We start from the raw sequence: 13620 nt of genomic DNA on the forward strand, positions 1-13620 counted from the left end.
TTGGTGCAAATGTCTTTGTGGTTTTTGCAATTATTTTTAATCTTTTAAACCGCAATTACTTTTGCACCAACCTAGTATATCACTAGCTCAAAACTATAGTGCTAAATTTGTGGTTGCATAGTATTATACCGAATGTATATTTTATGATTTATTTAGCTAGCCCTCTATTATTGGGTATTTAGATTCTGATATATTTCTTATCAATGTTCTTTCAAATAATTTTCTAATTGGGTGACTTTAAAAACAGTTTCCCATAGTCCTCTTAAGATTTAGTTACTACAGAAAGCTGAGATTCTTAGAAGGCTTGATTTTATTAAGACTGATCGAAACTTGAGTGGGATACGTTGAATTGCTCTATTCTGGCTGTAGTGGCATGTTATTTTAACAAGGCAAAAATGTGCTCACAAAATACCAACTGATAGATAATATGACAGTACAGGGGAGAGAACATTCAGTGGTTTTCCTTTTCAGTTTTCCTTTTTTCTGTCCCCATATGCTTGGCTTTGGACTGAGTTGTCCTTTCCTATTATTATTATTATTATTATTATTATTATTATTATTATTATTATTTTACATACCCCTAAACTTACTGCAAAGGTGTTAGTAGGTGGTTAATTCTTTAAGACAGATTAAAAACAATCAGCCTCAGTCACCAGCTGCATTTTCTCTCCTCTGCTCTTCATTCCCCTCTGATTGTGACACAGCCATCTGACCCCATGCTTCAGACATAGGTTCTGGCATCCAACAGACACTCGGCTTTTCTGTATCTTTTTCCCTTTGTTCCTGGGCATGTCTGTGAGGGACTTCTAAGGCAGGAAGAAGCCCAGCATTACACTTTTCCCAGACCGTATGCTGCATACTAATGCTTGCTCCCCGGGCACTTGTAATTGCAGATATGGACTGTTTATGTCAGGGATGAAAGTGGGTGAACAGCTGCAGCTGCCAGGCAAAAGATAATGTAGGAATGAGATTGTCAAAGTAGCTTTCGTATATCTTAAGTGAATTGCTTGTTTCTCTTCCTTTTCCGTTCTATCTTTCTACCTGGGGTTCCCAGCCTCTTCCTCAAGACTGTCGTCTGTGTTGTTATATTACCTGGGCTAGCTGTCCTGGAAGGAATGGTGGCCCTCACAGGATAGGAGAGAAGAGCGTTGGTGGGGTGGAAGGGTTGGAGATAGAGGTAGAAATGAGAAGGCAAAACAGTAAGGTACTGAGGAGAAGAGTTTGATCGTGCATCGCAGCACTGCCCTGTAAGCATCGATTAAAGTGTTTCTGAGATCGTAATTCAGGTCAGGTTCTAATTCTTAGCCGGCATGTTGAAGTCTATACTGCAAGACTGGAGACGTTATGCCCCCCTCACATTTTAATACTGGATCGTTCACTTGCCTCTGGGGACTAAAATGAAGGATGCATTCCATATGCAGCGAGTCATTCTCCATCTTCCTTCTCTGTGCCGGTGGAACACAGCTCATTTGTACACCCCTCGCTTGCCAGTCTTTTATTCCTGTTCTGCCATTCCTCTTCCTTCCTTATCTTGCAGGAGTACAAGTGGCTATTTGTTCCTCTGTATGCCTTGCAGCCCAGCACTGAGAAAATGCACCCTTCCTTCCCTTATTGACAGACACAGACATCACTCTAGGAGTGAGGACAGAAATCAGCCAGCTGTCCTCTGCCCCAGCCTGACCTGGTTCTGTGTGGGGGGCAGGGTAGAGGTGGCTTTGATAAGCTCTTATGGGCACTGCATCGATGGACCACCCATTGAGGATTCCAATGTGTGTGCTCCCCTGTGACATGGCCCTTTGACAGCACCATTTGTTGTCATCAATTTCTTGATGCTCAGAAAGTTGGTGGAGTCCGCAGGCAGTTTCTTAAATCGTAGAGGAGGAAAGGCTACATCCTAACCCTATGGGGACCTGACAGTCCCTTTTCTGTCTGGAAAGAGGCTCATCTAGGGACTGAAAAGCACTCAATAGTTGATTCCATTTAATTCATCAGATATTTATTGAGAAGTTGCTTGAAGTCAGACACGAGGCTAGGCAGGACAAGGCATGAAAGATGAATGGGACTCAGACCCTTGCCTTCTGGGACTTCAAAGCCTCGTAGATCTAAAAGGGGCAATAATTTTATAATACCGTGGGCTTTGGGGAGGCTGAGCTTTGGCAGATTCATTCTGACTTGGATGGGATCTGGGAAGTTTTAGGAGGTGGTGAAATGAAAAATGTATGTGATTTAAATGGGAGTGTGTGTGTATGGGCGGGCAGCAGGGAGAGGATGCATGTGACGAAGGGTATTCCAGATGGGAAATGAAGAAAATAGACTGTTGTGGTTTGTCTAGGACTGAATTCCACACACTTGTGTGCCTTAGCGAGTTTGGGCTGCCATAGCAAAATGCCATACATGGGGGGCTTAAACAACAGAAAACTATTTTCTCACAGTCATGGAGGCTGAAAGTCCAAGATCAGGGTACCAGCACAGTTGGGTTCCGGTGAGAGCTTTCTTCCTGGCTTGCAGATGACCACCTCCTCACTGCTGTGTCCGAAAGAGAGAGAGAGAGAGAGAGAGAGAGAGATGTGTGTGTGTGTGTGTGTGTGTGTGTGTGTGTGTGTGTGTGTGTAGGGGAGAGGAGGTGGGAGAGGGAGAGGGAGAGCTCTCTTGGCTGTCTCTTCTTATAAGGGCACTAACTAATCCCATCAGACCAGAACCCTTTTCTCATGACCTCATGTAACTCTAATTACCTCTCTTCTTCTCTCCTTTCCTTTCTTATCTCTTTCAAAAAAATATTTGTTGAATACTCACAAAAAATTACTGGATATTATGGGATAGGTATGGTGATAGCACTGTCATGTGACACTTGCTGTCTGTAACCTAATCACACACTACAGCACAGCTGAGCTTGTAGAAGGGACACATAGGTTGTGCCACACCTTGTCTGATCACCTCGAGTTCATGTGCAAAGGTCGCCAGTCCCGTTTCCTTTGTTGTCCACACATTCTGTCTCTCAGTTTTGCTTTTGCTGCGCCGCTAACTGGGCAGAATTCTATTCCAGCCCAGAAAGAAGGCAAGAGGGTTTTATCTGTACATACTGAGTTTGTAAATTGAAAGACACAGGATTGCTTATGATTGCCTGCATGTTCACTGAGTAAAAATACTCTATTTCTTTCACCTGCACAACTGTGAGAGATTAACTACCACTTATTAATTATCTGATAGCAAGTTTATGCTGAGAAATATAAAATATTGAGAAAATACCGTCCTTATGGGTCAAATGGTACATATGGGACAATGCTATTAAGTAAGCACCTACTATGTGCCTACTAGTGAGGTCTGCTAGAGTTAAATTTAGCAGTGGATGGCGCCTTAGTCCCTTCTCTCTTCCCACTATCTTCACCCCCTGGACACATATGAGAAACATTTAGTTTCTTGTACGTGAGGTTTCTAGGAAGTTTTGTTTCTAAGAACTTGAGTTTTGGCATCTTAGTGATTTTTTCAAACTGCCAAGGAGGGTGACTTATGGTGATTAATACTACTTTTCCTAAAATGGAAAGTACTAAATAAATCAGTGCCTTTTTTTTTTTTAACCTCATATAGATAAACTGGTCTCAATGACCAGGAAAGCTTGGAGAATTCCAAGGGATTCTTTTCAGCAGTTTTGGCAAACAAAGTGAAAGAGCAAATCCACACGCCGCGTCCATAACAGCTATGTATCAGGTGTTTTGTTCCTGGCACTGACCATCAGCTCTAAGCTGCCCCCACAGGAGCAGGCACTCATCAGAGACCTCTCTGTCCAGAGCCTTCTCCCTGGGGGAGGGTGACTAAATAGAGTTGGGTTTTACTGCCATCAATTGCTGCAAACTCGTCCAAGGCTATTTCGGCACCACTATAGTGTTCTTGTTTTGGATCACTTCTCCCTGCCGGAGGTGATCACGCGCTGGCTACTCATTACCCATAGTAAAGCTCTTTCCAGCTCATAGCCACTCTTTTACGGCTATTTTAAACACACAATTACTAGGGACAACGAGGTGGCTTTGAGGTTTAATGCTAACATCGACACCTGCCTCTCACAGTGATGTGACAGTCTCTACCTTGCAGAGGTTCTGTTTTGTTAACATAGTTTCATCTGGTTTATTTCGGTAATCATTTGAAATTTTGTGTACACACACGCACACACACACACACACACACTCTCACACACACTCACTCACTCACAGGTTTTTCACCAGGACACAACAATGATAATTTTTGTTAACACAATTGCATCACACCTTAATGAGCAGTGAATAAAATCATCTACCAGACAGTTTTTGTGTATACAAAATCTGATTACTTTTAATAATAATATTAGCAATAACAACAATAGCATGTATTGAGCATTCACTGTATGTTCCACACACATCCAAGGGGTTTAAGTGTATTAACTCATTTAAAGACACACTAAATCAAGCTGAAAGGATATCGAATGGAGGCAGACACTTGTATGTCCATTGAATTCAGATACTCATCGATACGGTCCTTTTCTGGAAATTCTTATTTCTTCGGTTGTTTCAGGTACATTCTTTTTCTCTGTTTTCACAGGGCTTAGAGGTAGACTAGGCCTCGCAAGAAGCCACTGGAGCACGTGACAAGCTCCTTCTCTGAGAGGGGCCAGCTGTTCTTTTTTCTTTTCATATCCCTCATCACAGTTGCAAACTGACATATATGTCTCCTCCTTTGTACCATTCTTTCCGTCTTTATGAACTTCAGCACAATGCAAAGGTTGGTGCACATTTATGTTAAAACTGGATTTGGCAAATTTGGAAGATCCCCCTGCTTTGTTCCCTTGGTCTCTTTGCTATTGTCCTGGAAGTTTTTAACCTGCAGAGGTGATATAAAAGGCTTGCATTTTTGAATCAGCTTGCACAGGAGCTAATGTGTGAGCAGTCCTTCCTCCTAAGTCCCAAGTGTGCTTTGCTCTTCTTCCACTTACTGAGATGTTTGCGGCTCCTCCAGCATTGAAATTAGGGACAGGATGGGGTGTAAGAAGTATGCATATATGTTCTTGCTGGCTGATATTGTCATAGGTTGTCATTGGCACCATGCAGGGCATAGTCGTGGAGTTTTCGGAGCCCTCTCCTGCCTCATCACTGAGGTTGCACTACTGCGGTCCACCTGGATCATGGTAATAAATTCTTTAGGGGAGTTACTTTTTATTATTCCCTCAGCCACTAGGCATGTAGTAATACACTGCTGACTTCTTTCTACTTAGGGTCACTTTACCCCTCCAAGAGGCCTTTGGAATAGGATTTAAGACATTCTCTAGTTATCTCTTTGCTTTGCATGGACCATTTCTGGTCCACGGAGATCACATATGTTCTTTGTTCCATGGAACTCTGGGGAGAGACTTTTCTTCTGTCTGAAGAGTGGCTGGCTACCCATAGTAACTTTCTTTTAATTTTCTTAGGAGTGATTGAGATATTATCAGACTCTTTGTCCCCAAGCTCTAGGAGACATGGATTGTTTTAGGTTAGGGAAGGACATCTTTAAAGCCATTTCACTGGTTTTGAGCAAGAGAAATTTCTAATATTTCCACTCATTCTCAGCTTTTCCAAGTTCTTTTATGGATTAGAGGTGGGTGTTCACCTAAGTATCCCCAAACTGCTTCTCAGCCACCTACTTTGAAAGTCCTGCTTTTGCTTCCTCACAGCTTATTTTGTAATGTATTTGGGGTTGATCCCATGTCTTATGGCCCCAGTCAAAACTGTACTGCAGTAGTTCCATTTGAACATTTTGTTTTATCTACAACCAAACAGAATATTGGCAAAAGTTGTGACTAATCAATTCACAAAAGTATTCATATAAACAGCCAACACACGTATTAAAAGATGCTCAACATAATTATGAAATCTTGGAAATGCAATTAGAAATCATGTTTACTTATTATATTGATGAAATGTAAAGGATTGATAAGAGCTAGTATGAGTGGTATGTAGGGAAACAATACATTGTTGGTGGAGTATGCACTGGTATCGTCTTTTCTGGAGAGCAATCTTTCAGTCTCCATTAAGATAAGAAATGTGTACATTCTTTGAGCCATCATTTATCTACCTCACTTTCTACCCTAGAGAAATACTTATCCATGTATTTACAAAGGCAGGTACAAAGACATTCATTGGAGCATCCTTGGTAAGAACAAAAACTAGAGATAGCTCATCAATGCCAGAATAGTTAAATTAGCAATTTTTATATCTCCCTTGAAGTTATTAGGTAATATTAGTGGAGCTAATGTGGGTCACTTCTAGGCTATGGCTTCTAAAAAGTAAACATACCTTCTCCATGCTTTTCCGTTAACTGGATACAGATAATTGCAAGATCCTAGGAGATGGCCAGCAACCAGATGGAAGGAGCTTGGGTTCTTGAATGGAGGAAAACTACCTGTAGACTTATATCACTCTCATTGGACAGGGAGATGCATAAGACATAAACTTCTACTGATTTAAGCCATTGACATTTTGGGATTTATTTGTTAAAATAATTAGTATAATGATATGTGGTGGTTAAAAAGGAGGAAGTAGATTGGTATGTTTTGACTTGATTATATCTCAAAGATATATTAAATGAAGAAAACATGATATTAGGTATATTAAATAACACTCAGATTGCCTCAATATGTATATAAACCCATAGAAAAAGTTTTGGAGGGTAAATACCAAACTCAGGAGAGGATACCTCTGAAGAGGGGCGTAGGATTGGGTATTGTGGTAACTGGGGATTTTTGCTTTGTATTATTGAAATTTTTAATGAGGAAAATATTTCTTGAATTACTTGTGTAATTAAAAATTATAAAAGAAATTAGATTGGCTCCCTGGGCAATTGCTTGCCTCAAACTGCTCTTTTTTGTTTCTATCCTCATTTATGTGAGGAAAATACATAAAAATTTTCATCCTGCCCTATTCACCAATATCCCATAATCAGTAACAAATTATTGAGAATAATTCCAAAATTAGGTTTGGGGCACAGTTATAAGGAAATTTATCAAGAATTAAAAAAAAAAAAACAAACAGAAAATTCTAAAGTAACTTGAGAAGAAAAAATGCTAACAAATCAATTATGATAACAAAAGTACATACAGATTTAGAAATATTTTGTTGGGACTGTTGATGGAGCACCATTGAATTTATAAATACATCTTTTAAAGAAAGCATTCTCTCAACTGTGCCCTTTGGTAATTACAAAAGTGATCATGTGACACCACCTTTCATAAAGCTACAATGACCTAACTTCTCATTTTGAATTCACATAACAGCATGGCAATAATGGGAGCACATTTCCCTTCTGCATTGTTTCAGCATCCAGTGAGTCACCTGGGTGTGTCTTCTAAGAGAGTAAGAAAATCTAAATTGTCCAGCCATGAGTGACCCAGAAAACAGCAGTAACATGATGCCTTGTCTCCTTCTCCACCTCTCTGCTTTTTATGCATTACTTCCTTCAAGTCTTTTGTCAGCTGGGTCATTGACACAGTTATACAACTGTAATTGGTACCTCCTTGTCTATCTCTTTGTTACCAAGGCAACTGCCTGTCCTTATGCCCTTTGAGAGAAACCACCATTAGAGACTCTCTTAGAGACTCTATGGCTTGGACTAATCTGATCATTCTTCCCCACACACCTTCATAAGGCGTCATCTTCAGATCATGGCTTAGGCACCACACACCCCTTCCCAAGAGAGAGCGGAGCTGTGGTGCCTCTCTCCTCTCCTTTGCACTCCAGCCTCCTAATCTGGGTCAGCTTTGACCTTATATTTCCATTTCTTTCCCTATTCAGAGTTTTCTACACTAGTCATATTCTGTAATTCCTACTACAGCATTTAGTAATATTCAGATAAAATAGAAATAGCACTGTCTAGCTTGCCCGAGTTTTTGTGAGAGGTAGAATGTGTATCAGTGTGCTTAGCAGGAGCACCATAATGTTGCTCTCCTTCCTTTGGTTTCTCATTTCTCATATTCTGCAGGTGTTTATCAGTTATTGCAAAATACCAACCAGGTGGGCTTTTAAGCTGTGAGTTTTAGAATGGCATGCCAAGCGTTGTGCTTCATGGGAGATGGAAGTGGTTCAATCTTGGAATGAGGAGGTTGGAGAGGGTAGGGCAGCTTGAGGGTGAGTTAGCAGCCAGGGAAGCCAAGGAAAGACAACCGGTGCCTGCAGAAGCTCACTATGCCAAGGACCTTCTCCCATCAAGAATTATAACTTGGCAGTAAGCTTGACTTCCATTTGATTCTAATACATTAAAGCTAAAGTCAGATTAAAAGAAAAGCAGCAGAAAAAGTCTAAATCCTACCCCACTGTGTATGTGATTGCTTTCCAGTGCGAAACTTCATTGCAAGTGGAATTGTAAACGAAGCAACTAGAGTGATGGAGGGATCAGGCTTTAATGAGAAGACAGACGATTGTATTTATGTCAAACTCTTCCCATTGGTTGGGTGTCTTTGCTCCCCTCTGTGCTGACCTCATTCACCTTCTGCCAACAATTAGCTCACTCCTGCTTTTTCCAGTCTGAGTTTCACCTGGATCCTGTATGTGGCCCGCACACAAGCGCCTCCCCGTATTCTCTCCTGCACCCCTTCTTATGCCATGGCCTGTGGGACCCTCATCATACCCTGGAGAAGCAGTCCTTCGTCTGGTACCTCCCTCTTCCTTTCCTTCTCTTAGTGGAAACTCTGCCTCTCTCCCGCCATGTATGAGTCTACATGCTTTCCAGAGCCACTTCTGAACCATTGATTGATTCTCATTCTTACAATTTGAATGCTTCAAATGATTACACTATTGTCTCCCACTGCCTCTGCGTTTCCTTTTCCTAAGTAATTTTAATGCCTCTTGCAATTTTTTCTCCTCTGTCATCTTGGGATTCAAGTTAATGACCTTTTCATCTCATCCCCCTTGACTCCATTGAATACTAATTTTGTCCCCAGCTCCATCTGTCCAGATTTTTATCTACACAAGGCTCAACTCAAAACTGATCCCCTCTTCACAGCTTTTCCTGAGCCTTGTAGCAACAGGTGCAATTACCTATTTTTTTCTGCATGACTGTATTCCTTTATTTGTACTATTTTATGCATTTGAAAATTTTGATCTTGAATAATAGTTAAACGTTTCCCTTAAGGACAAGAACTGTGTTTTATTCATATTTATATTTCTGCCAGCCCTATTACAGCACCTTACTTTGCATTTGGCATACAGAGTGCACTTAATAAATGTTAATTTGAAGACTGAATGATGACACCTGCTTCCTTATCTTTTCCTATTACAGTGCTGCTTATTATAGTGCCACAGACTCTAACCCCTAAGCCTCAAAAATTCCGGTAACTCCCTGGATCTCTTCCACAATGCTATCTTTAATAATATTCAATACTATTTTATAAGCATATCTTGTATATTGAGCCCTGTCTTAACTGGTGGGAAGGAGTATTCCAACTGGCCCAGAATGAAGCTACCTGTCCAACTCAGGGGCTGGGGGAGGACCCATCAGCCTACTTGATCCATGTGGCCTGACCAGGATTATAAAATAGGGGAACGGTTGTCGCTAAGGCAAAGGATGCATCTTCAACTCATTTCGCATTGAACTTCTTCCTTGCCTCCAGACCTGATCCTCTCAATCCATCCCATAACCATCCTCTAGAGTAGACTCAGTTGCAATTCTGAAGTCCTATTTTATTTAATATTCTTCAGTAGCTTTCAGCATGAAGTTCAAATGCCCACTTTAACATACGAGGCTTTCCTGAGCTTCCCGTTAGTGAATCATCATCTTGCCCTAAGCCACACACATACCCACCGTTGAATCATGCCAACCTTCTTTTGGTTCGCAAACCTGGCATGCTATCTTGAGCATCTGTGATTTCTTCACTTCCTTTTTTTTTGCTTTCTAAAATGGTTTCTTTTTTTTCTTTTTAACGTAGTATCTTAGCTCAGGCTGCCATAACAACACTATAGCCTGGGTGGCTTAAACAACAGAAATGTATTTCTCACCATTCTGGAGGCTAGGGGTTCCATGCTCAAGGTGCCAACAAGTTTGGTTCTTGGTGAGGGCTCTTCCTGGCTTGGAGATGGCTGCCATCTCACTGTGTGCACGTGAGGAGAGAGAGGGTGGGGGCAGGCTGAGCACCTGTGCGCACACGCTCTGTTCTTCTCCTTCCAAGAGCACTAATCCCCCACTCTAGGGCCTCCAGTCTCATGACCTCATGTAAACTTAATGACCTCCCAAAGGCCCTGCCTTCTAAAGACATCACATTGGAAATTAGAACTTCGATATAGGAATTTTGAGGGGACATAAACATTCAGTCCGTAACAACTAGTGAACTCCTTTTGATCCTTTAAACTCAGTATAAGAATCATATATGCTAGGTGTCCTTTTTGACTTCCCTGTTTTATTTAAATATCTCCTCTCTGTTTTTTGTTTTTTTTTTGTGGGGGTCCTTCTCTAGCACATCGGGCTGTACAGAAAAATTATTTGATATTACTAATGATGATAACTGACATATTGTCGTGCAGGGGACCCTGCTCGCGGTGCCATTTATCATGCAGGGCGGCCTGCGGGGTCTCTGCTCCCGCTGCCCACATAAGAATACAGGACATTGGTGAGGCCAAAAAGGAACCCCCATGGAGTCATAGCACTATATTCTCACTGGAGGCTGGATTTATATGACGTGCGACCTGCTGTCCGCTTCTCTGCCAACCGACCGACTCCCCTCGCTCGCTGCAATCCGCCGTGCCAGCTGCAATCCGCACTTGCGAGCTCAGCCACCATCTTCTTGCTAGCCCCGCCGCCTCTCTGTTCTTATAACATTATGAGATTTGCTCTTATCACTTATCACACTCTCTATAATGGCGAATCTACATGTCTGCTTCAGTTTTCCTGTGTACTCTTTTATTCAGTGTTTGAATTCATAGCACAGCCTGGGGTCTGGCTTATGGTAGGAACTTTGTAGCTTTAAAGGGTTTAGCTCCCAATACTTTTCAGGTCCCTCCATGAAATGAAAAATAAATAATTGCTTTATTTATTTATCTTCTTCACTTTTGGAAGGAAGTGTTTATGTTAGACAAATTTATTATTTGATTCTAGCATTTTGTGGAACTTTTTATTCGCTTCTATTTAGATGAATATTTTATTTCTAGTTGGATGATTATTAATAGTTGATGCTGCAATTGAAGCACTTATAAAATTGAATTATATTAATTATTCATTTGCCTTTCTATCTCTCTCATTCTATTGTGAAGTCCCAGAGGTGGGTCCACAACCCAGTCATTATTGCACAGCCGAGGCCTGGCACACACACAGTGCTTGGTGAATGTTTACCGACTGAATACAAATACATATTCTCGTTTGCCAATTAGCCTGTCACGTCCTTGTAATAGTACTGAAACCGGCCAGCCTTTTCCCCACACTCTTTGGATTCCACTTTTCTGTATCTTTTAGAGCCCTTGCTTTTGCAACCATCCCCTCTTCTTTAACTAGGAAAACTAGACACCAGGGGAAGTATATATACTATCTGCTTGGCAATGACTCCACCACCTATGGGTTCTAACTGGTAATTTTCAAAAGGATATATCAAATATATATATATATATATATATATATATATATATATATATATATATATATATATATATCAAGGGGAGGAGAAAGTTCTTACAAGTTTTCTAAAGTGAATGGACTAAGAAAAAGGAGGAGAGGGGAATCTCTTTTATCCTCTTGGCAAATTCATGTCATCTTTCAGTCAAATGCAAGGGAAGACTCAGCAGGTTCAAGGACACAACATAGGAGCCTCTGAACATCAGGCCAGGGCAGAGTCAATCCCTCTCTTGATGCCGTGGGCAGCACGGTCATTTTGGGAAAGACTTTGTGGCTATCACTTGCTCCATTGTTAAGGGTTAGGAGGTAATGGGAGCAAATGGAGGGACACCAGAATAAAAATCAAAAGGTCTTACTCTCAATTTCTTTTTTCTGCTTACGTGCCAGATGTTGAGCAATCGTAAATTCTATGAGCCTTGGTTTCTGTATATCTAAAGTGGGATGATCATATTTATCTTCCTTATCTTCCAGGATTGTTTCTAGGAGCAAATGAGATGAGGGCTATAAAATCAATTCCAAGTTGTTAATAAGTTAACCAATGTGGGAGGTTATTATAGTTACCATTATTTTATAGAGGTTATGTATTCTTACCTAGTGCCTGGATTTAGAGAGGGAATTATGTAGACTGCCCGTTTTTATATAACTTAAATTTTAACTTTTACGTAATTGTATCCTGTTATGAAATACTGTTACTCCCAGTTAACTTTTCTCTTTGGAAAATAATATTTCATCTACTCAACAAACTCAGAGGATATTTAACATTTATGCTTACCTAGTGTGAGTACTTCTGTTGTGGGGATTTTGTTCCTTGATAAGAAATCAGGGAAGAGTAGGGAAGGGATGTGAGAGGAATGCAAAAACCAGCAGCCATCTCACAGCTTGATGTCATTTGGTTTTATTTTGTGGACAAGGCTCGCCCTGTTGGGAAGTCGGTTTTCCTCAATCACCCATCATCTGAAGCTTCTCCTCTCGGAACAGTCTTGACGGTTTGTCTGTTAACCAATATTTACTGAGTACCTTCAATGTGCCAGACAGAAGAGATGCACAATGGTGAAGAAAAAGACAAGGTCTTTGGGTTTTCAGAGTTTATTTCTAGTGGAGAAAATAAACAGAAGACAATTAAAGATGTTGGGGAAATGTAATTAAAAAACAAAATCTTCTTTCAATCCCAAAAACCTCTCCACAGAGGTACTAGAGATCGAAATCAGTTTTATTATTGAATAAGCATTAAACCAGAATGTGACGCTCATCACAGCCAATTCCCTCCAAGGCTGCGAAAGCAGAAGGAAATCTCACCCTTTTATAGAACAAAGTAGATACATCCCTTACACACAGGTTTTCAAGAAAAGCAACAGTTATAATAGTAAGAGGACTTGGCAGTGCCATTTTTCACACGTGGTTTGCCCTAAGTTTACCTGGTCATTGGGCTGATTACCTGTGTTTGCTGATTGGCTTTATCCAGAAGGATAACACACTTCTCATATCTTTATGACAGGAGGCAAGTTGAAGCCAAGTGCCCACTGAAGTCATAGACTCTTACTCTCCCACAGAAACTGGGAAATAGTGGTGCTATCGCCCTGGATGTTTATGTTTCAGAGATGACTCCTAGGGTCTTGAGAAAGAAATTCTTGGGTTATCAAAATGACAGAAGATCCCTCTGTTTTTCAAAAGGTTATATATATATATATATATATATATATATATATATATATATATATATATATATATATATATTTCAAAGGGAGGAGAAAGTACTTAAAAATTTTCTAAAGTGAGTGGTCTAAGAAAAAGGAGGAAAGGGGGATCTCTTACCTTATTTTCAACACAGAGAATGAAATCTCTTCTTTTGAATTTTTATTTGTCCTTGCATAGATAACTGATTTACGGATTCCAAAGGTGAAAGAAATTTCAACTCAGAATGTACTGCAGTTTGTTTTGTATTGATTTGTGAATGCTCACTCAAATTCAGGGTAATATTTACCTGTCATACTCTGCACATATATTTTCATAATTTTTTTGGCCTCT

Source organism: Rhinolophus ferrumequinum, chromosome 7 (assembly GCF_004115265.2).
Source record: "Rhinolophus ferrumequinum isolate MPI-CBG mRhiFer1 chromosome 7, mRhiFer1_v1.p, whole genome shotgun sequence".
Classification (NCBI taxonomy): domain Eukaryota; kingdom Metazoa; phylum Chordata; class Mammalia; order Chiroptera; family Rhinolophidae; genus Rhinolophus; species Rhinolophus ferrumequinum.